Below are 24,752 nucleotides of genomic sequence, written 5' to 3' on the forward strand. Positions count from 1 at the left end.
CCTCTTTCTCTGCTCCTCCCCTGCTTGCACTCTGTCTCCCAAAAATAAATAATTTTTTTAAAAAATTAAGATAAGAAGGGAAATATTCCTGTAAACACAGCACCAGAACTTGCACCTTTAATCAACTAATTAATGTTGCTGCTTTATGTGGAGATGGCTCCATTTATAGCAGGCGCCATTAAGAACAATTGGGACCCATGGATAAGTTGGATATGCCTCTCATGTACAAGGAATGCAGCTACCAACTTCAGGAAAACTGCATACAACTAACGAAACCCCTCAGACCTTATGTTGCTGTGCTCTCTGGCTGTAACAAATATGTAACGTCTTTCAGTCATTCTTGTCCTTTTCCTTGCATTTATCCTTCTCTTACTCAAATATCAATTACCATCTTCCCTTCCAACACTTTCTACCAATCCCTCTAGAATCCTCACTTTCTTTTCTGAATGTTTCCTCCGCCTTACTGCAGGGAGGGCAAAATGTATATGTCTAAGGCTGCCATTTCTCACAGAACTCATTATTAGGAGATTCATGTGACTTTCATGCTCACCAAGGCACTTCCAGACTAACTACTTTTCTGTATCCCTCAAAATACTTTTATGTGTGTGCCTCCTTGCTCCTTCCTCTCATTCACTAAGGAATTTGTTCTTTTTATCATATTCTTTATCTGTGTTCCATGTTTCGCCATCAAGCTTGTAGACATCAGCTATATAGATAACTCACTGAATATAGAACTAAGAGTTCTTTTGCCTCTTAAACTATAATTATCCTGAAACACATTTTATTTCTGCCATTGGTTGGAGTGCTGTATTTTCTTCCAAATTGTCAGCTCTTTCCTATCTTCAATTCTTTCTTTAACAAGTTTACATGTTGTTAAATTATTTCAACTGGTATCCCCCAACCTTTTTTTTTTTTTATCTCATTATCCTACAAACTGGAAACACCTTCATAAGTGGGTTAATCCACTCTTCCTATTGCTCTCATTCTTCCCACTTGGACTTCATTGCAGAGTTTCACTGGAGTAAATTTCACAATGATACAGAATACTCAGCATCATATACATCTTCATTCACATTTGCCAAATTTTTGTATTTCTCTTTTCTTTTTCTTTCTTTATCTGCACAAACTATGTTCAACTTTTTTCATCCTCTTAAAATTTTCCCTACCACTAAGAGTCTTCATTCTTAGCAAATATCCTTGTATTATATTTATATAGATTTTTAAAAAGCCATCAAACATAGATTTATTGTTCTGATTATAGTTGAGATGTAAAAAAGCTGCAAGAGACATCTCTCTCACCCTAACAACAAGTCAAAGTGTGATAATCTATAAAATTAGAACTTACTGTTGAGCACATTACATAGCGAATTTCACAAGATAATCATCTCTCTCTTTCACCTTCTGCCCCTCTCACCTGCTCACACATACTCTCTCACTCAAAGTAAAAAATAAATAAAATAAAATAAAATAAAATAAAACTTTTTCAGACAAAGAAAAGCAAAGAGAATTCATTTCCAGCAGACCTGAACTACAAGGACTACTAAAGGAAATTCTTCATCCCTGTGACATACGATAAAAATTTGGATCAACATACACACACAAAGTCACAAGAAACAGAAAAACTGAGGATAAATATAAAATGATAATTGGCTGCTTGTAGTAGAAATAACAACAAGATTTTGGAACAAATGGAGACATAAAATATATGATAAAGACAGCACAGAGAATGGGTTGGTGGAAATTGAAATCTACTGCTATTGATTCTTATGCCATCTGTGAAGTGGTATAATATTATATGAAAATAGATGGTGATTAGACTCTGATGCACGTTGTAAATACCAGAGCAGCAACTAGGCATATTTAAAGAAACAAGTAAAAGTAATAAACAAATGAGAAATAAATGAATAATAAAAAATGCTCAAACCAAAAAAGGGCATAGAAGTGGAAAATAGGAACAAAGAACACATGCGTTAGGTAGCAACTAGTGAGATGGTAGATCTACAGCCCCAACAGTGTCGGCAACCGCATGAGTATAAACAGTCTAACACCATACATGAGCACTGGTAGTTGTCAGATGGGGTAGAAAGGTAAGACGAAAGTATATTTTATCTATGAGAAATTAATTTTAATGTGAAAGCATATAGAGATGAAAACTAAAGGGTGGAAAAATAAACAGTGGTAACCTTAACCACAAAACAGTTGCAATGTCTATATTTATATTGAAAATGTAGATCTGGGGCGCCTGGGTGGCTTAGTCGGTTAACCGTCCGACTTTCGCTTAGGTCATGATCTCGCGGTTCGTGGGTTCGAGCCCCACATCGGGCTCTGTGCTGACTGCCAGCTCAGAGCCTGGAGCCTGTTTCAGTCTGTGACTCCCTCTCTCTCTGACCCTCCCCTGCTCATCCTGTCTCTCTCTCTATCTCCTAGAAATAAAAAAAAAAAAAAAGAAAGAAAATGTAGATTTTAGACCACATATACTTTTCAAGAAGAAGATGGGCATTATATAAGTAGAAAACGGTCCATTGATTAAGAAGATTGAATAATGTTAATTATTTATACATACAATATCAGATCTTCAAAAATGCAACATTTAAAAAACCTGAAATGACTCAAAGAAGAAAGAGGCAAATTCACAAGTAGAGTTGGAGACAACACCCACAGTTCTTTCTTGGTTATTGATAGAAAAAGCGAAGCAAAAAAAAATCAGTAAATAAAAAGAAGATGAAAATAACACTATCAGCCACCTCAGCCAAGAACAGAAAGAATACATGGGTTATTCCCCCCCAAATAGACCACATCCTGCTGTATAACTAGATTTTAATAAAATTAAAACAGTGAAATGTCAAACAAAGTATGATCTCAGACCAAATGAAACGAAACTACAAATTAGTAACAGAAAAATTTCTGAAAGATAACCAATATTTGAAATTAGCCCACTTCTAAATAACCCGTTGGTGAAAAAGAAATCAGAAAGGAAATTAGAAAATATTTGAAATTAAACTTAACTATAACATCAAAATGTGTGGGCCTCAGCTAAAGTGCTTAGTGAGAAATTTATAACATTAAATATGTATGTTAGAAAAAAGGAGAGGGCTCAAAGCAATGATTTAATCTTTCATGTTAAGAAATTAAGAGGGTCCTGGGTGGCTCAGTTGGTTAAGTATCCAACTTTTGATTTTGGCTCAGGTCATGATCTCACAGTTCATGACATGGAGCCCTGGTTGGGATTCTCTCTCACCCGCTCTTTCTGCCCCTCTTCTCTCTCTCAAAAAACATTTTTTAAGGAAATATATGTATTTAAATATATGTATATTTTAAAATATGTATATATTTTAAAGAAATTATAAAGGAGAGAACAAATTAAATCTAAAACAAGAAGTAGTAGGAAAATGATAGTAATAAATATAGCAATCAATAAAATTTTTAAAAAATAGAAAAATAATTGGGAATGTCAGTAAAATCAGATCTGTTCCTTTGGAAGGATCAATAAAAGTATAAACTTCCAGTAAGACTAATCATGAATTAAAGGGAAAAGACACATATTACTTATCTTAGGAAGGAGAGAGAACAGACTACTACAGATGAAGTAGACATTAAAAGACAGTAAGGCAGGGGCGCCTGGGTGGCTCAGTCAGTTAAGTGTCTGACTTAAGCTCAGGTCATGATCTCACGGTTCATGGGTTTGAGCCCTAGGTGGGGCTCTGTGCTGACAGCTCAAATTCTGCTTCAAATTCTGTCTCCTCCCTTTCCCTGCCCCTCTCCAGCTCCCATTCTGTCTTTCTCATACATAAATAAACATTAAAAAAGACAGTAAGGCAGTATTAGGAAAACAACCTTATGCTACTAAATTTGATAACTGAGATGAAATATCTTTGATTCTTTGCAAGATAAATGCAAACTACCAAAGCTTGCTTAAGAATTAATAGGTAACAGGAATAATTCTAAATCTATTGAAACAATTACATTTTTCATTCAGAACCTCCCCATGCAGAAAAATCTAGCCCCACACTTTTCCAGAAAGTTTTCAAATGAACACTGACTTTGCACAGTGTTTTTCACAAAATAGAAGTTGTACAAACACTTTGCAAGCCACTCTAAAAGGCCAGTATTACTCTCCAGCACAAATAGAAAATAAGGTTCCAAAAAAAAAAAAAAGAGAGATCAAATCCCTTATGAACATAGGCAGAAAAATCCTTAATGTTAGCAAATTGAATCCAGCAACATAAAATGATAATATATCATGATCCAGTAGGGTTTATCCCAAGAATATAAGTTGATTTAGCAATCAAAAATCAATCAGTGTAACTCACCTTACCAACATATGTATCAACATAAAATCATTGGATTATTTCACTGAGAGATAAAGCATTGAATAAAACTAAATATCCATTCACTATAAAACCCAAAGGAATGAAAGGGAATGACTAAGAGATACATAGTTCAAGACTGAAGGCTATCTCCCTAAAGGAAGGAACAATGAAAGGATGTCTCTTTCTTCCTCCCCCTTCTATGTAACATGGTGGTGAAAGTCCTAGAAACTACATAAGGTACAATAACAATAAGTTGAATCCTTCAACTTCTTAGCAAAAGATTGTAAGCTAGCACCAACTCTTCTTCCCCCTTTTTCCCAACTATGTCATGGAAGAATCCACAGTTTGTCTTATTCATTTTTGCATTCCATCAAGTGTGACACCATACACAGAGGTGGACACAATGATAGAAAATCAAACAGTAAAAAGCCAGCTACTTTTGCAATTTATCTTTGGTTAAATTTTTATTTTTATTTTTTAAAAAGCTGTTTAACTGAAAACATGCTGCTGATTGACTTACCTGATTTTATGGGTTTACTATGTGTTCCTATCTCCTTTTTCTTTTATTTTGTTCCTAACAGCTGAATTGTCACCTGACTTTCTAAGTAATAAGGAAATACTTTGTATTTCATTTTTGAGCCATTGAAAAACCAGTTTTCTGGATATCGTTTTTCATGTTCAATTATATGCCAATACGAGAAGCATATGCTTCACAATTACGTCCATATGTATTAGAGTTTTAGAAAACCTGAATGATTTATATCAGTTTTTATGTCTGCTCACCATAAATTGTGAACCTTCCAGCCATAGAACTATTGTAATCATTAGATATGCTTAATATATTCATATTGCATATAAAATCGCCTATGATTGTTTAGAACTATTAATAAAACTTGAAAATATTGCTTGAAGACAATAATAATTCACAATCCTTAGGTGCATGTCACTCAACTGCTTTCTCTTTTGTGTTAGCTTTGAAAGTCTTATTTAAGGTAGTTATCAGTGTTGAATAAATACATAATTAGAAAGTTATTTAAGAAATTTTTTAAAAGTCATACTTCCTTTACTACATATTGTGTATCAAGTCCCATTTAATTATTTTATTAATTTTTAAATGAACATGAAGAAGCATGATTTAATAGGAAAACACTGGATAGGGGTCCAGACACCTAGTTTTTTTTCCAACTTGATGACTTCTTAAAGGTCAGAGATTTTGATTTCTAGATTTTACAGAATATATTCTGTATTTTTCATAGTATCTGTTATGAATGATAGTAACTCCTAACCTCTATATTACTTTACAATTTTATGTATTTACTTTTCTTAATGTTTATTTAGTTTTGAGAGAGAGAGAGAGAGAGCATGGGCAGAGGAGGGGCAGAGAGAGAAGGAGACACAAAATCTGAAGCAGGCTCCAGACTCCAGGCTGTCCACACAGAGTCCGACACAGGGCTCAAACTCACAAACTGTGACTTGACCCAAAGTCAGACGCTTAATCAACTGAGCCACCCAGGCACTCCTTGCTTTACAGTTTTAAAAATGCATTATATAGAGGTGCCTGGGTGGCTCAGTCTCAAGCAGCCAACTCTGAATTTCAGCTCACGTCATAATAACATGGTTTTTGAGTCCAAGCCATATGTCTGTATGTGCACTGACAGCACAGAGCTTGCTTGGGATTCTCCTTCTCCTTCTCTCTCTGCCCCTCCCCAAATCATAAGTGCACATACGCACTCTCTTGCCCTCTCTATCACAAAATAAATAAACTTAAAAATTAAAAAATAAAGTAAAAATGCCTTATATATAATAAAATTACACAAGGGAGTCTCATGCCTCCTGAGTATTTGGATGACAGAAAGAAGCAATATCATAATTCCATCATTGGAGCCCAATATCTAGATATCAGGTAAATAATAAAGCATGATTTAGAATATAAATGAACACTCCTCACTCCAGTTTCTTCTACTGAATGCAGGAAGTAGTAAATGCACATTGAGTAAATGAAGTAATTCACTAAGTGAATTCTAGTAAGTGAATGAGAGAAACACATTTCCTGAGCAGTGTCGTATGCTCTAAAATAATTGCTTAGTACTAACACAAAATCTTGCCTCCGGTTTCCATGTCCACGAGTTCTCCCCATACTATGTTGACAAATTTCTTTCCACATATAGATTTAAATATCCAGAGTTCAGGTAGGTGTGAATAACCCCATGCTCCTTGTTTCTATGATCAAGCTGAATCAATCAGAATTTTCTCCTAAAAAAACTGGAATTGGGTTGCAGAGAGACTCTACTGATCATTAGAATCAGTTAACAAACATGGAAAGAAATTGAGCTGTATGCAGAGTACTTAGAATTAAGATCCATTAATTCTTACTGTAGATGTCCTGGGACATATCTGGTTTCTTACCACCCTGAGAAATGTTTATTTTATTTTTCTTTAAGTAATTGATGTATAATTGACAAATAAAATTGTAAGGTATTTAAAGTGTCCGTTGTGGTGATTTGATATATGTATATGTTTGAAAGGATTACCCTCATTGAATTAATTAATATAACCATTACTTACAGATTAATTGATTGGTGAGAATTTTTAAGTTCTAGTTTCTCGGCAAATTTTAATTACATACTACAGTGTTATCAACTATAGTCACTATGTTGTAAGATCTTCAGACCTTATCTTATAACTGAAAGTTTGTATTCTTTTACCAGCCTGTTAGTTTACCCAGCCCCTGACAGTCACTTTCCTATGAGTTTGCCTTTTTTTTTTTTAAGACTCCACATACAGGTGGTACCTTGTGGTGTTTGTCTTTCTCTGTCTGGTTATCTCACCTAGCATAATGCCCCCAGAGTTCATCCATATTGTTGCAAATGACAAGATTTCCTCTTTTTTTTTAAGGCTGAATACATTCCATTGTATATGTAGCTGACCCTTGAACAACATGAGTTTAAGCAGTGCAGGCCCACTTACACTCAGGTGTTTTTTCCTAAAGTTTACTTATTTATTTTGAGAGAGAGAGAAAGAGAGAAAGAAAGGGGATGGGGAGAGGGATGGAGGGAGGGAGAGAGAGGGAGCAAATGAGCAGGAGAGGGGCAGAGAAAGAGGAAGAGAGAGAGAGAGAATCCCACACAGCGTCTTCACTGTCAGTGTGAGAGGCACTAGGCAGGGATCAAACCCATCAACCCTGAGATCATGACCTGAGCCAAAATCGAGAGTTGGACATGCAGCTGACTGAGCTCCCCAGGTGCCCCCACTCAGGTGCTTTGTAGTACAGTACTGTAAGCATATTTTCTCCTCTTCATGATTTTGTTAATATTTTTTCTCTACCTTACTTTATTGTAAGAACACTGTATATAGTACATATAACATACAAAACATGTTGATTGACTACGTTATTGATAAGGCTTCTGGTCTACAGTAGGCTATTAGTCGTTATGTTTTTGAGGAGCCAAAAGTCATATTCAGATTTTTCATTGTGGGGAGAGTGTCAGTGCCCCTAAACCCCACTGGGGGTCCACTGGTATACCACATATTTCTTTATCCATTCATATGTCTATAGACACTTAGCTTGGCTGAGTACTTTCAAATATTCATCGAATCACGTACAATGTGTATCTTTATAATAACATACTCAATTCTTTCAATCTGCCCACAATTTTTGAGAGAGATGGAAAGATTTCCATTTCTCTCCACCATAAAATTCTTTTAAAAGAGAGGTTAAATAAGTTGTTAAATCCCATGACAAGAAGACACAAGATAAAAGAATGGCAATAATGGGAGTCATTATTTTTCAAAAGAAAGAAGCATTGATGAGAGTGATATTCATTGATAATAATAGATTCTTCAACATTGAAGTTCCTTAAGAGCGGGGAGGGAGGGGGACAATGATTCATTTTACCTCAGAAAATGTGTATCAGTTGAAGTTTAACAACCTAGCTGAGTGAGTCATTTCCTCCCTTACTTTCTTCCCTCCTTCCTTCTTTCCTTTCTGTTACTGCCATTTGCTTTCTGTGGGTGTATTTCCCAAGTCTCCCATCTCCAAGGGGCAAATCTTGGCTAGATGAGCACTTCCTCACCTTAAGATGATGCAAATTGTTATCTTCAAAGGCAGAGATAAGAAGCCTCTGCCCACACTATTTTGAAGTAGGAGAACATCTTTGTAAGTAGGATTTCTGTTAATCAGTCTTTGGAAGCCACTTCCAGTACTGATTTATATAGCTATGGTTTGTCACTAATATAATTATGCTTCCGGAATGGATTATGTTTTAATTTTAGAATTTCTTGGCCTTGGTTATAATTTTATGACTACCTTAAGCCTTTCTCAAGGGCATAATTTTTATAAAGCAATCAAGTGCAAACATTAGGTAAGGCCAGGGGTCATTCATCCTCCCCTCTTCTTTCTGCAAGCAGTGGTTTTCCAGAGCTTTCAGAAGCTGCCGGGGAGTGCACAAAATGATTTCCTTTTACTGCTGGAACTGCTTCTCCTACCACACTGTTCATTAATTATGCCAATTATATTGCGAATGGTACTAGAAGGTGCAAAGGATGAAATATGAACCAGTGTATGATTTTAGTACTGTGTCCAGAATTTTATGTCCCTCTAGGGTTATGTCTGCTCGAAACAAAGTATCTATAAAAATTATCTATATTATTATTTTATTTATTTTTTATTTTTTAATGTTTTATTTATTTCTGAGAGAGACATCGTGAGCAGGGATGATACAGAGAGAGAGGAAGATACAGAATCTGAAACAAGTTCCAGGTTATGAGCTAGCTGTCAGCACAGAGCCTGATGCGGGGCTCGAACCCACAAACTGTGAGATCATGACCTGAGCTGAAGTCGGATGCTTAACTGACTGAGCCAACCAGGCTCCCCTATTATTTTTATTTCTAAGCTACAGATATTGAATACCTCAAAGGTAGCATCCAGGCAGATCTTAGTAGATATTTTTATGTTCAGCACGCATATGCTCTAAAGTAAGATGAACATGTGAAGATAAGAGTCTTCAAAGTAGTGTTGAACTAAGGAATAAAATGGACACGCATGCACCCACACCCCAGCTTAAAAAGTAGAGCAGTAAAATAACTCGAGGTCACCTCTGAGCCTCTGCCAGATTATATTTCTCTGTATTGACCTAGAGGTAATCACTGCCCTCTTCCTGAAGTATGTGCCCATTATTCCCTGGCCTTTCTTTACAGGTTATCCATTTTTTGTGTGTATTTGAACAAAACATTGGTGAGTGTTACTTGTGTTTGAGTTGTGTAGCTATAGAGTCACTGTGTATATTTTTAAACTTTTTTTTTTTTTTTTTTGCTCAAAATGACTCAAGATTGATCCACGTCGGTTCATGTAACATGCTACATAGGCCCATTCTCTATTTCACTCTATTATTGCTGTGACATTTCAGATTATATGATTTGAGTTTTTTTTTTTTACTCTGTTGATAGACATTCAGGTTATCTGAAATTTGTTGCCATTACGAATAAGGCTGCGGCGAACATTCCTGTGTCAATCTCCTGTTGCCAAGTGTGAAAAGGTTCTCTAGGGAAGAAATTCCTCAAATTCTCCATGTAATACAACATGCATCTTCATCTCTCTTTATGGAATAAACAGTTGGATCTGCTCACAGGAGGAAGTGACTAGCATTGGGTTGTAGCTGTGCTCTTCGGCCCACCCTTGCCCATCAAGGGATGACAGGGAGAAGTGCTCAGACACGCGAATAACCTATCCATGGTACTGAAGTGCCCAGATGATACCCGGGAATGAATTGTGATATCTAGGGGCATAAGTAGCTAAATTTTTTGAATAATGCCAAACAGTTTTTGAAAATGGTTATGTCAAAGTAGCAGCAGGAAGCAGATATTATCATTCAATAATAGTAAATGAAAAATAACATAATCAAACTAACAATATTATTAACTTACTAAACAAATGCTTTTTAAGATGTAATCAGAGAAAAGAGGTCTAAAGAGCCAATGTCTAAGAACCTTCAGGCAGTCACTTCTCAACCTGGGCCTGAGGGGATCGAACTGCGGACAGAAACCCAGGAGATAGTGGCTGTAGGCGATAGCCACCTGATGGCATCTGTGGACTCAGGTTGAGCAACACCCCCGGAATGCTGACGCCCACCCTGCCTCCTCACACCTCCTATCTGCCCATATCTTGCACTGGCTGGATAAGATAGCAAATTATACAGCAGCTTTTCTGGAATGGAACTACCTTTGCATTTCTAGATAAACACAATTTCTATTTTGCTGGACTTGCTTTTTTTTATTATTTGTTTTGGATTTTTGCCTTTACATTGAGGAGGGGTATAAACCTATACTTTTCTTGCTCAGATCATAATTTTCTGGGTTTATTATCATGATAGATGAGGCATAAACTACTTTTGCTCTTTTTGATTGTCTGGAAAAGCTTTTGTAAGATTATAATCACAAGGTTCGTAAGTGTTGCGTTGACCAAGTACCTTGACCTGATGCCTTCCTTTGTGGGAAAATATCTCACAAGCTACATATTTTAATTGAGAGAGGATTGCTGAAATTATCCTGTGAAGTTACTTTTAAAATTTTTAGCTGCTTTTAATTTTTTTCTATAATGTTTCTATTTCACAAAATTGTTAGCATTCATTTCCATGACATTGTCCAAATATGCAGTTACCTGTTTTGATTTTTGATACTATTGGTTTCATTTCTCTTTCTCCATCTCTTAGCTGGGATCGGTCTCGCCAAATAATTTTGTCAGTTTTATTATGCTTCTCAACAAGCTAATTTAGGCTATCATTCATTGTCTACATATGTTTTAATATCATTAATTTTTGGTTTATTTTTATTAATTATTTCCTCTACTTTCATGTAGAACTTACTTTTTAAAACTTAGACATTTAACTCATTGATTTTATAGTAGCATTGCAATTTTATTCAACTCAATAATTAGGTATTTTTGAATTTAAATATTTTTAATGTTTATTTTTGGAGAGAGAGAGAGATTGAGAGAGCTTGAAAGAGAGACAGCAGAAACAGAGTGCAAGCAGGGTAGGGGCAGAGAGAGAGGGAGACACAGAATCCAAAGCAGGCTCTAGGCTCTTAGCTGCCTGCACAGAGCCCAAAGTGGGGCTTGAACTCATAAACAGCAAGATCATGACCTGAGCTGAAGTCTGATGCCTAAGTGACTCAGCCACTCAGGCACCCTTAATTTGGTATTTTTTAATTTCCAGTAATTTTTTTTCTTCTACCAATGAGATTAAGTTTGCATTTTTGGCAATACCCTTGTTGTGGTTTTTGTTGCTATATTTTTGGTATTTAATTATATTTTTGTTTCATTTCATTTTTGTTAGAAAATATTTCCTGTATGAAGCTAATTATTTGACATTACCAAAGTGTGAAAGATATGACCTCCTTCTTGTTTTGCTTTTTATTGTTTTATTTTTATTTTATTTTTTTAAGTTGTGTTGGTTATTTTGAGAGAGAGAGCGAGTGCATGTAAGCAAGGGAGGGGCAGAGAGAAAGGAGGAAAGAGAGAGAATCCTAAGCAGGCTCCATGCTCAGCTTGGAGCCCAACGTGGGGCTTGATCCCACGACCCTTGGATCATGACCTGAGTCAAAATCAAGAGTTGGAGTGTTAACCAACTGAGCCACCCAAGTGCCCCTTGTTTTTACTTTTTAATATGTACGTGAAAGGAATGTGTATTTGATTTGGGGACACAGTGCTTCATATTCCCACAGATGTTCCTCAAAAAACCATTTCTTTATTAACAAATTTTTCTGTAGTTGGCCTTCAATTACTGTACGTATTAAAATCTCCCCTTTAGGTGGTGATTTTTTTTTTTCATTTTGAAGTTATGCCTTTAAGTACATGCAATTTTCAATTTGCTATATGTTCCTGATGATTTGATTAGTAATTAATAACCCTCCTGCGGTGCCTGGGTGGCTCAGTCAGTAGAGAATATGACTCTTGATTTCTGGGTTGTGAGTTCGTGCCCCATGATGGGTACAGAGATTACTTAAAAATAAAAATTTTTAAAAAACCTTTAGAATAATAATAACTAATTACCCTCCTATTTCTAATAATTCTTAAAGTTCATATCATATAGTATAAATACAGCTATTCTACCCTCATCATTATTTGGTACAGTCAGTGTTTGTTTAGATTTGCCCACATGTTGATCACTTTCTTGACCAGCTATTACTTATTTTTTATTTTGCCACATTTCATACAAGCTCATTTTTTCTTCTTTCTAAAATCTATCATTTATAAATTCCTCTCAGAAATGTTTTGTCCTTATATTAATAGATTTTTAGTTTCCCCTTAATATTGAAAGATAATTCAATTAGGTGTATAATATTAACCTGACCGTTATTTTTATTTAAGCAACTGAAGGTGTTATGTGGCTATTTTAATAGTTTCACTTTTCTTGTTGAGAAATAAGCTGTCTGCTTAAATGTCATTGTGTGTCGGTAAACTGCTTTCCTTTGATTTATTACAGGGAATATCCCTGGTGTTCTGTGTTCTTACAGCCTCACTATAATACCTCTGAGTACTAATTTCTTTCTACTTATCTCATTTGGGGTTTTTAGTCTTCCTGGATTCAACAGTTAGTGGAGGTTTTTCCCCAACTTTCTAACATTGTAAGGCAGTATTTCTTCCAAATATGTCCTCTAATTTCTATTAGATATTATTTCTCTATTTGTAATGCCTTTTTGTGCCTCATCAATATTTTTTTTTTTACAAATAGTTTATTGTCAAATTAGTTTCCACATAACACCCAGTGCTCATCCCCACAAGTGCCCTCCTCCATGCCCATCCCTCCTCCCCCCCACATCCATCAGTCCTCAGTTTTTGTCAGCATTCAAGAGTCTCTCATGGTTTGCCTCTCTCCCTTTCCCCCACCATTTCCACCATAATAAACCCCTTGTTCCTCCATCAAGTTCCTCCTAATCCTCCTATACGTGCAAACATATGATATTTGTCCTTCTCTGCCTGACTTATTTCGCTCAGCATAACAAACCTCAAGGTCCGCCTCATCCATATTTTTACATATTCTTTCTATGTTGCATCCTATTATTTTCTTCAGAAGTATATCTTCTATTTCTTCCATTTACTTTTTAGCTATACCTAAACTGCTGCTTAATTTGTCTGTAGAATTTCTTTTATCAATAATCATGTTATTGAATTTTAGAAGTTTTTAAAGTTATTTCCTGTTAGTTTCAAATATACACAGCAGGTTTACAGTTTCTTATCTCATTATTGTTTTTTGATTACCCACTTATATTTCCTTAAGCATTCTAAAAATAATATTTCATATTTTTATTCATTTATTCCAGTGTTCAGTCTTGCAGTATGTGTTTTTTTCCTTTTCTCACTTATGTTGATTTGTTTCTACACATGCTTCACAATGTTATGTTAAACTCATGTTTACAAAGCATAATTTAAAATGGATTTTCTAGAATAACACAAGTGCCTTCTTGTGTTACAGGCACTCTGCTTTGCGTTACCAACAGAGAACAATTTTAAATTTAATCCTCAACTTCCACTTTTTTTTGTGGAGGTGAATTACGAATCCGAGCCCAAACCCACTTGAGAGCCAGAATTTATTATGAATTATAAAGGAGGATTTATTTCCCCCTGTACCCAAGGGAATGCCATTATTTCTTTACCACTTTCCCTTGAGAGGCCAGTCCTTCTATCTCCATGTAAGTCACTCTAATAAGAGTTGCTTTTTGGTTACTCCTAACTTGATATAGGAGTTTTGAATCTGGTGCATTTTGTGAGCTTCCACCTTTGTCTCCTGCTAGACTTGAATACTGATAGAGACAAAAATCTGTATCTTTATTTCTCTCTATTACAGGTGATGCTGAAATTATTTACAGTTATGAAAGATGATTTGTCTCTGTTGTAGATTACTCAGGATGTAACACCTCTAGACCCCTCACAACTTCTGCAGGGATAATATTTCAGAATCAGGAGAAACTATTTATGTGATTGATGTCTGACATTTCTTGGTGTAGAATTTTGTAAGTTATAAAAAGATGACAAGTTACAGGAAATTAACAGATATAAGCCTCACCATCTTAGATCGCTAAAAAATCATCAACTAATACTGGACAGAAGACACTTTTAATTTATTAGGCTTAATACTTAACATTTGAAAATATGTGTTCACTTTATTATAATTCATTTTTCATGGACATATATTGCCTTCTTTCTAAAGCTAAACTTCGTCTGAACTTACAGGAATAAGAGAAGAAAATGTTATCAAGTTTGAGACATCAATAAATTTGACTCTTAGCAAAGCATTCCATCTGAGTGTTGTTACAGTAGAATTATGCCTTTTTAATTTGAATCCTGCTCATTTCTTCTTTTGAAAGCCTGGTCACTCTTCAGCAATTGCCTGCCTGGCTGCTGGGACGGAAGAATACAAGGAGAGTGAGAGACTCCACCATGTCATCATCAGACATTGTTCTAAGATTAAACCTTGCCCTTATCTTTTTCTCTTTTGAGATATTTACTCCTACTTCCTAGTGACTAGGAAGTCACTAACAACATCCACATATGAATTTACAAATTTTCTTTGTGTCTTTAAGAGGAAAACAGAGCAGGAGGCAGGCAAAGACCATCCTAAGACAATGGTGACCAATAATACTGAAAAAAATTATGGGAAGCTGAAAGCCATAAGTAATTACACAACTGCTGATCTGAATTCCCACTTTCTTCATTTGGAGTCTTTTCCTTGAAAAAAATTTGTTAGTGTAAATCAGTTTTGTTGAGCATTCTCAAATAAATCTGAGATTCATATTAGCTGTTAAGAAAATAAATGAAACTAACTATAGCAATTTTTCAATGACTAGTAAGAAGTTTGGGATTCTTATTAAAAACTTGCATAGGGGTTTCTGAGGAATATGTGTGAGTTAAAGAAAATGGGGAAAATCTCTATCTTTGAGGACAGTCTCATGAGGCAAATTTGACCTTATAAAATGGCATACGATTGTTTTTTTTTTTTTAATGTTTTTTATGTTTTTTAGAGAGAGAGAGGGAGAGGTAGAACAAGGATGGAGGGATCAGAGACAGAGGGAGAGACAGAATCACAGGCAGGCTGATCCAAGAACTAGGAGATCATGACCTGAGTGGGAGCCATGAGTTGGGAATGCTTAGCCAACTGAACCACCTAGGCAACCCACAAGTGGGATTTTTTAATGGTTCATTTATTTAGATTGCAGTGAACAAGATGAACAAAACACATAGAGAACCTAGTGAGTTTCTAGAAGCTAGAGCCTTACTAGCCTCAATATTTTAAAGTCTACTCTTTACTGGGAAGAGTCTCTGATGCTGAGTTCCTTTAAGTGGACTTTCCCTCCAAGTACAAGGAATTTTTTGTTTTGTTTTGTATTGTTGGAGTCAACTTCTTGTGAGCAAGCGTCCCCTTTGTTCTTACAGCAAAGACACTATAAGTATGATCTATTTAACTTTTTAAGTTTTTGCTGCTTGTATGGCAGTTACATTTTGCATTACCATGTATGGTTGGGTTTTTTTTCTTATATTTTTTAATGTTTTATTTATTTCTGAGAGACAGAGAGAGAGCATGAGCAGGGGAGGGTCAGAGAGAGAGGGAGACAGAGAATTTGAAATAGGCTCCAGGCTCTGAGCTAGCTGTCAGCACAGAGCCTGACTTGGGGCTCGAACCCACAAACCTTGAGATCATGACCTGAGCCGAAGTCGGACCTTAACTGACTGAGCCACCCAGGCTCCCCAACCATGCATTGTTTTTTAAGAACACTGTAACTGATATTTTATATAGCAGCTATTTTGTATAGAATTGGATTATTATGCTTTTACTGCTATATTTAATTCAGTTTATTTGTAGGAAAAAGAACAGTCTATATGTTTGTAAAAAATATAACTTGTTAATTTATCAATTTAAATTCAAGTTAGTTAACATAAAATATAGTATAAATCACTTTACATTCATTACTTATCTAATCTTTAAGTCAAGCCTGTAAGTTAAAAAATATGAATATTGGGTTTCTAAAATAGTGGACTAAAAGAATATTTTTTTTTAAATTTTATAGGTAAGGAATATTTCAGTGGTTGGCTCATGAGCAGAGAGCTAGTTTATTTACATAGGAGCATAATTTTAGGTTTTACTGGGAGTGTCTTGAAGAAGTAAAAGATTTATTAAGAGCCAAGTTAGCACAGCACAGAGAAGACAAGGGCTTAAAGCCAAGGCTTCTAGGCTTAATATCCTATATTCGTTGCCTTTATTGTCTTCTGTCCTTTTTTGTGTTTTTTGGTTTTTGTTTGCTTTGTTTTGTTTTAAATTTCTGACAACAATTTCTTGATTTATTTGAAGAAATTAATCTGGCTTTTCCATAATAGGCTATGACTTATTTCCTCAACTTGATGTATTTTGTCATCCATCAAGTGGAAAATTGAATATCTCTTGCTATTTTTATAAACTCCTTGTTGACCTCAATCTTGGCTTGAGCATATTATAGGAAGTGGGGTTAGGAACATTTGGACTAAAAACCCTAAGTCCTGACTTTTGACTTGAACTGACCTTCCTAAGTACACAGGAAATTTCTTAGAAAATTTATTTTCAAATGAACCAGATTGCTTTCACAGAGAGGGTGCAGTCAGAATTGTGCATGATGAATTTAGAATATATCATGAAGTAACCCTTATTGTTATGTTTCTAATACTTTAAATAATACATTTGCCATTAAATATCTTCAGAACTGTTCATATTATAAAAATAATCTGATAATAAACCAAAGTTAATCAGAATAACTATTATACTTTCAGATATCAACACTTCAATTTTAATCAAGCAAAAACTGAGTTCACATTGTGATTTGTGTTTGTATCCTTTCCCAGGAGTGGCTTTGTAGAGGGAAAAAAGTCATTTCATTTTTTAAAAAATATGTTACCTTACATATATGGAGAATTACATCCATGTAATTCAGACTACAAATATAAATAACAATAATAAAGTCTTAGAAAGAATAGGACAAAGAAAACGAAGGTAAATCCCAAAAACATTAGACTAAAAAGTTAAAGTTGGCTGAGCAAACTCAAATAAGTCTGTTAAAAAGAAACTTCATAAATGAGGTCCCAAGGGAGCCCAGAGCTGGGATTCCATAGTGCCATGATACTTCTACTTTTCTACCTTTGGGAAAGGTCTGGTTAATGTAGAAAACTGCTGACATGACTTTTGTGTCAGTTTAGTTGTACTCAGTAGCAAAACAAAACAGAGAGGGGAAATAATTTTTATTATGGGCTGGGTGTGCTACTTTATAACCATGAAGTTATCCAGTCTTCACAAACTAAATATAGATATGATCATCCAGATTCACAGATGTGCATCGAGTGTCAGATATTACTGTCTGATTGGTCAGAACCCAATTCCATGCCAAATAGAATTGTATTAAGGATTGTAATTGTATTCGGGTCAATAACTGTATTGAAAGGATAAAAGTAAATGGTCAGTCAGAAAAGTTAGGTGGTAGAACAGCCTCAGTTGACACCGGGGGAATTCCAAGCTGGAAGGACCATTGAGAGGTATCCTGAGTTGACACAAAGGGCTTGGGTCCTTCTGTCATTGCATTGAAGAGTCATTGGATGTTGGCTGCCTTCAAGAAGTGATAGGACCTTGAGCAAGTCAAGAGGCTCTTCACAGCTGAGAGTTATTCTTGGAGAGAACTGACAGCTGAAATCTCTCTGTTGGCAACCTTCTCAGGAGCTAGGGAATTTAATCTTTTAGCCTTAAAAGGAATCCAGTCGCTACGGAGTAACATCCCATGCATTGCTAGGATTCACTTGCTTCATATAAGGTCTGTAATTTATACCTTCAGGATTCTGCTGGATTTCTTTTCCTGAGAGAAACTGATGAGAGGAAAGTTAATGGAATAAACAGCATTCTATGTTAGTATAGCTGTTTACAAGGCTGCAGCTGATACTTTTTATCTCCCTCCTCCACTCTTCACTGTAGATTCTGCTCACCCTCAGCTACAACCTCTCTTGGTCTAGGCATCTTATCTGGTGAGATTACCCAGATATTCATTCCTAAACAGTCCAAGTTTTTGGTTCCCATGGCTTTCTCAGGCTGCAGTTTTTGCATTTATCCATTTACTGTCACATTTGGACAAGTGAGTCCTAGGGGTGCCCAACTGGATCACATGGATGCTAAAGGTACCCCCCCTCCCCACAATACGCAATAGTAGCCATGCTTCCTCTTGATTATCAGGGCCAATTGTCCCCTGCAGCCTCACCCCCAGAAGATGGGTCTTATTCGTTCTTCTTTCAGGAAGCAACATCTACACTCCCTGGTTTCTTGCGACAGTTTGATATCATTGCTGTGACCTTCCCTGTGGCAGCATTTTCCCTTTGGGATTCAGGACTTCTAATATACACAGAACTCATAGCTGCAAAGTAAAAAAACACAAGTGGGTTACTGGGAGTGTTGGTATACGAGGCCACTTCATCCATGTCCAGAATCCAAGACTTAAGTACTTTACCTGTTGGAGGACACAGCACCATACTATGGTCACTAATTTAATGAGTATCCTTAGTCTGGAGGAACATGCTTCTTGTGTGTTAGCCACACTTTCTTTAGGCTATTCCATCACTCTGTTAGGTCAGCTGCTTCTGAATAGTGCACTATGTGTTAGGAACCATACATCCCTTCCATGACTTTCCTGTTACAAAGTGTGTCCTTCGGTCTGACGTCGTAAGGGGTCATGACTGTTGAATCAAAAATTTTTCAAGACCTTGCATAATGGTCCTGACTAAGCCCTGCTGGCAAGGAAAGGGAGCCCATGTTCGGAATGACAATTCCTGTGAGTATAAATTGCCATCTCAGAGTGGAAGAGATGCACTGTAGTCGGGGCCAAGTAACTGGTTCTCCTCCTTGAGGGATGCTTCTCTGTTGGGAGCCAATAGTTGACCTCTTGCTGGCATTCATCAGGGGCAGTCTATAAATCAGGCTTGATGAGCAGGAGCCCCTTTTGTCAGACTCATGTGTAGCCTCCATTATTGTCACCAGGGCTTCCCAGTTGTGCTCATATGTCAGCATTGGGGTGGCTAAAGGCAGGCTGGCCCCATCACCTGTCCAGGTAATTGTGTCTATGTTATTACTAAATGCTTCCTTACTGGATATTCTCTGATGGGCATCAGCACACAATAACAATAATATTGAACCTGGTGTCCACATAGGTCCTTTGACCCACTTTTCCCAAGTATTCCATCTTGTCCCTGGTCAAATGTCTTAGCTTCTCACCACAGCGCATGACTTTCTATATATTCTAACCAAAGAACTCTTCTCTTTCTACACAGGCAAATAGCTGATGCATCACCCAAACCTTGACTCAGGATTTCTCCTCCGCCTTGTCTTTCAAGACTATCTACAACAAGGGCCATCCTGAGCCAACATATCTGTGTTGCTGCTTCTTCCTTCGTTAGTTGGTATGTAATATTCTCCTCGATATGGCATAGCCTTGCTTCAACATCTTGGGAGTATATTGTGATTTTCCCATTGGTGCTTTCCAGAAATGCCACAGAGCATCCTTTCCCCCTACTGATAGCTCTCATAACACAGTCATATGACCTAAGAGACATTTGTACATTCGCCTGGGTTTTCCATACTTTGGGCTTTCTCCAAAATTGGTAGCATTTAGTCACCCTCTGTGTGGATCCTGGTATTACTCCCTGGTATGAAACATGTGAGTTTCAGAATCCAAAGTGACCTACCACATATTGTTTGGCTCCTTCTTCTGTGGTGGTCCGCCTCTGGAGAAGGGTGTGGACTTGGGAAGGGCAGCTCTCTTTAGATGAGAATAGATCTAGGAAAGGACTAGCAGCTGAGATCAGTTGCTAGACAACCTTACAGCTGCTGGGAGAAAAAAATAGTTCAATCCCAAAATAGAGATCTGGGTAGCAGAGCATAGAATTCATGACACTGAGGATAGGAGTGTAAGTAAGTTGCTCATGGTCACAGTCCAGATACAAGGCTGTAACTATGGTTTTGCCTTGCTCCAAAGTCCTCTGAGTTATGATAAATTACCTCTCATGTTCAAACGGACCTCGTTTAACATGCCATCAGTGTACATATACTTCTGTTGTTTGTATATTTATTCAGTGCCTATCACAGTAAGCATAACATTTTAGCCATTTGAAGTCATGTGAAAGTATAGTAATTGTATACATGAATCTCTAGATAAGACCTACTTATTTTCTTTTTCTGAATGGACACTTTCATCTCCCTTGCACATATTCAATGGATTCATTTTAACCAATAAAGTGAACAAGGTTAAATCTGGTAAACATTACTCTGCCTGACGTTTGGCATTTCAAAAATGAGTTATAGCTAAGGATAACAGTGCTTGTGGAAACACAGACAAGCAAGTGCAGTGATCTCCCAGGGCAGGCATTTTAAATCATTTAACTTTTTGAAATATAGGTAATGAAATGGTGACTCGCCTCATTTTTTTTGTTATAAGAAAGATAATGATTTCCCTGTAGGAGCTCATAATGTGGCAAATGTCTGAAGGAAATGGCATAATGGAAAGTGAATGTGTTATAGTGCTTCTTTGTCTCATTTCTGAAAAAAAAATAACATTGTGATAAATTATACTCATTTCAGTTTATCCAGACATTCTGGCAAGGAATAGAATAATTATTTCCATTAATGCCAGATATTTTCTGAAGGCAGATATAAGTCAATTCACCTTAATTTTATGCTTTAATACAAAACCATTATGAAAAGGGAAAGATTAAACTCGTCCAAGACATATCCTCATAATTTGGTCATTGTGAGTAATTAAAAATGAAAAATAGGATTTTGCAAAAGACTTTGGATTCTTCTGTCAGCCAGTATGTTCCTGTCAAGCAATGAGGGACCAAATTTGACATGCACATAATTTTATTGTCAATTCAGTTTGCCATTTACAATGCAAGATAGACTAGATTTTTAAAACATATTCCACTAAAAAGTGTTAGCTTGCATAATGGAATGATCTTTTACACATGTCAATCAAGTGACCACTAACTCCACAAATTTTATATAGAAAACCATATGAACAAAGTAAAACAATTTGAACACCAGAAGCAGAAAAAAGACATTCAAATCCTTTCACATTAATAAATATCATTTCTCTTCCTTGCTGATGAGGTGGATTTTTTTTCTACCAACAGTAACAATACTTCGTCCATTGTCTTTATTATTGTTGTTGTTTGCACATTGTACTGAGAATGGAGGTCGTGCTTCACTCTGCTTTCTAGATTTCAGGGAATAGTTTTGGTTGGCCCTTAAGTTGCTTCCCCCTGGCTAAAGGAGGAATCCAGCATTTAACAGGAATAACTGCACAGGCAGATAACTTCACAAAGGTGTAAATAGGATCCTCAGAGCTTCCAGAGACTAGAAGTTGGAAAGTACTTTCTAGAACCAAAAGTGAGTGCAAATTATATATATGAATAAATAAAACAGATATAAATAAATACAATAATAATAACAATCTGGCTATTCCAAAAAATGACAATTGCTTGTAGTTCTTAATTAGCCAAGATTTTTTATTATCTTCATGACAAAAAAAGAAACCATATAGCTCTTCAACCTTAAAATTCTATGAAGCACTATTTTAATGACGTTTAAAGCTATCTGAAAAGAACCTTTATTTACTTTAACAAGGTCATTCTTTTAACATAAACAATCAGCCAGAGGTCTACAGTTTAGCAGAAAGAAGGCAGGCATCAGTGCAAGGCCTACCTTGTTGACATGCCATTCCTTCACACATTCTCCAACTGTTGATTCCTTGGGTATCACAAAATACTCTTGAACTCTAAATAGCCTGCATCATTTGATGGACCTTGACCATGTTATTAGTGAGTACTACACATTACCTGCTATTGACAATTCATTTAAAAATGCAAAAACAGATATTAAAAAAAGCTTTTGATTTTAACAAATAATTCAGTTAAAAGTATATATTTTTTTCTTATTTTGTTCAGAGACATTATTATAACTGAAGCTTTCACACATTGCGATCCAAGAGTTATTTCAATTATTTCATTTCATTGTCCTCATTTACAACCATGCCACATTAAAAGAATAAGTAGGGTAGGATAGACTTTCCATATGGCCGCTTTCCAATCAACTATAAACTTTTTGTGCTGTTAAAAGTTTTTGCATATTTAACATTCCCACTGCCAGTGGCTACCGTATGTGCTTTGGGAAGTCTACAGACTTTCCCAGTCACCTTGCTGGGAAAACCAAGACCTCCTTACCCTGGGAATCATTGCAGCAGTAGGAAAGAAAGCAGTTCTTCATAGGGTTGACTCCTTGTAGTTGAAATCAGAAATGAAGTCATTAATTCAAGTGACACTGACAGAGATAACGAAATAAAACATAATGATAAACCAGAAGTTATATGAAAATATTTACTGCAATTCTTTAGTGACAATGCCATGTTTGGAGAGTGGAGGAAGGTAGCATCTGAAACAGTGCTCAGTGGGTTAAGCCTCCGACTTCAGCTCAGGTCATGATCTCACAGTTCATGGGTTCGAGCCCTGCGTCAGGCTCTGTGCTGACAGTTTAGAGCCTGCAGCCTGCTTTGGATTCTGTGTCTCCCTCCCTGTCTGCCCCTCCCCTGCTCATGCTCTATCTCTCTGTCTCTCTCTCTCAAAAGTAAACAGTAACTTTTTTTTTAAGTTATCAGTTGTAATCATCACAATTACCAATAATGGAGGTTTCTGTGATGCATTCAACGTCACGCATGCATTACATACTGGTTTCCACTGTGTTCTGACAAAGGGAAGACCAGAACTACTTGGAATTCCATTCAAAATGATATTACATGTTACCGTTACCAGCTAAAGTTCCTCTTGCTAATAACATTGAGAAAACTCTACTCCTTGCATTGAAGTTATAACTTCCTTCAAGGAACACTCTTTTTATCACCTTTAGAAGCAGACATTTTCTTGGGGCGCCTGGGTGGCTTAGTCGGTTAAGCGTCCGACTTTCGCTTAGGTCATGATCTCACGTTTCGTGGGTTCGAGCCCCGCGTCAGGCTCTGTGCTGACTGCCAGCTCAGAGCCTGGAGCCTGTTTCAGTCTGTGACTCCCTCTCTCGCTGACCCTCCCCTGCTCACGCTGTCTCTCTCTCTCTCCTAGAAATAAATAAAACATTAAAAAAAAAAAAAAACAGACATTTTCTTACCCAGGCCTTACTACTCTGCAATCCTGGGAAGGTCAGCTCAGTCTGTCCTGTGCTGTGAACCCTGACACAGTCATTCTCTACATTTAGGAAGGTGGGCAAAGGAGCAGTAAATACAAATATATGGATTCTTTAGCTCCCAGCTTATCATGACCTTCCCTGAACTAATTCCATCCCTCAAGAGGAACCCTATGCCAGCAATATCTTTATCGCTGTATTTTAAAATATTAATCCCATAGGGAGAAGAGTCACAATAAATAAAATGGTTAAGACTCTAATGAAGTATAGTAATGCTGAAAACTGGTGCTTCTCTACCTCAGACTTTGTGAATATTACTCTACCCATTCTAAGGAGGTAAGTAACCAAAGTATCAAAAGTTTACCGTTAAATTTTCCGTTATCTATTACTTTCTCTGATTCTGGCAATCCCATTGTTTATTTACACCTGCAGTCCTGTGCTTAATTTAAATCCAAAAATATATTCAAAATTAGATATATGTCAATGGGATAGTATGGTGATTATTTTATAAAGTAATTCAGCTACATCTCCCCCCCCCCAGTAAGCTAAAATGTACACTAATTTCAGTTATGAGAACACAATGTATTCTATGTCATTTAAGATGTTTATAGTTCCAAATACTGAAAAACCATCTTAGACTTTTTAAAAACAGTAATAAGAATTTACAGCTCATATAATTCAATAGTCCAGGTGAAACTGAAATGGTATGTCTAAGACTTGGGTTCTCTTATCTCTAATGACTGTATTTGCTCCACTATCAGCAGCCTTCCTCCTTGTGACCGGAGACTCATTAGAATGCACAGAAGGCACAGAAAAAAACGTAGTAAGAGCTAATGGTAGGTTTGTCAGATAAAATACAGGATATGCAGCTAAATATGAATTTCAAATAAATGACAATTTTTGGTTTAGGACTCAAATATTGCATGGGACATATATATTCTAAGACTTGTTTTTATATGAAATTCAAAATCAACAGGACATCCTATCTATTCATTTGCCAAATCTGGCAACCCCAACTGAAGCAGTTATTTCAAATTAGCAGATTATTATTTTTTAAAATAGTTTATTGTCAAGTTGATTTCCATATAACACTCAGGTTATTTTTTTTAATGGTATAATGGTGCTGAAAAAAGTGAGAAACTAGGTAAGGAAAACTGTAACTTTTAATCTTATGCCATATACCAAAATATATCCCACATGGATTACTAAATTAAATGAAACAAATAAA

The 24,752-nt window shown here is 36.3% G+C and overlaps 1 long non-coding RNA gene across 1 annotated transcript in view; it reads left to right on the plus strand.

The window, feature by feature from the left end:
- Positions 1-24,354, plus strand: part of LOC120223169 — a 49,094-nt gene extending 24,740 nt beyond the window's left edge. The window contains exons 2-4 of the long non-coding RNA XR_005526216.1: positions 19,633-19,761; positions 23,746-23,860; positions 24,286-24,354. This is a non-coding gene — a long non-coding RNA (uncharacterized LOC120223169). The remainder of the gene's footprint in view (positions 1-19,632; positions 19,762-23,745; positions 23,861-24,285) is intronic.
- Positions 24,355-24,752: the final 398 nt, after the last annotated feature.

The sequence above is a fragment of the Hyaena hyaena genome, unplaced genomic scaffold, assembly GCF_003009895.1.
Source record: "Hyaena hyaena isolate Hyena2069 unplaced genomic scaffold, ASM300989v1 scaffold_970, whole genome shotgun sequence".
NCBI classification, from domain to species: domain Eukaryota; kingdom Metazoa; phylum Chordata; class Mammalia; order Carnivora; family Hyaenidae; genus Hyaena; species Hyaena hyaena.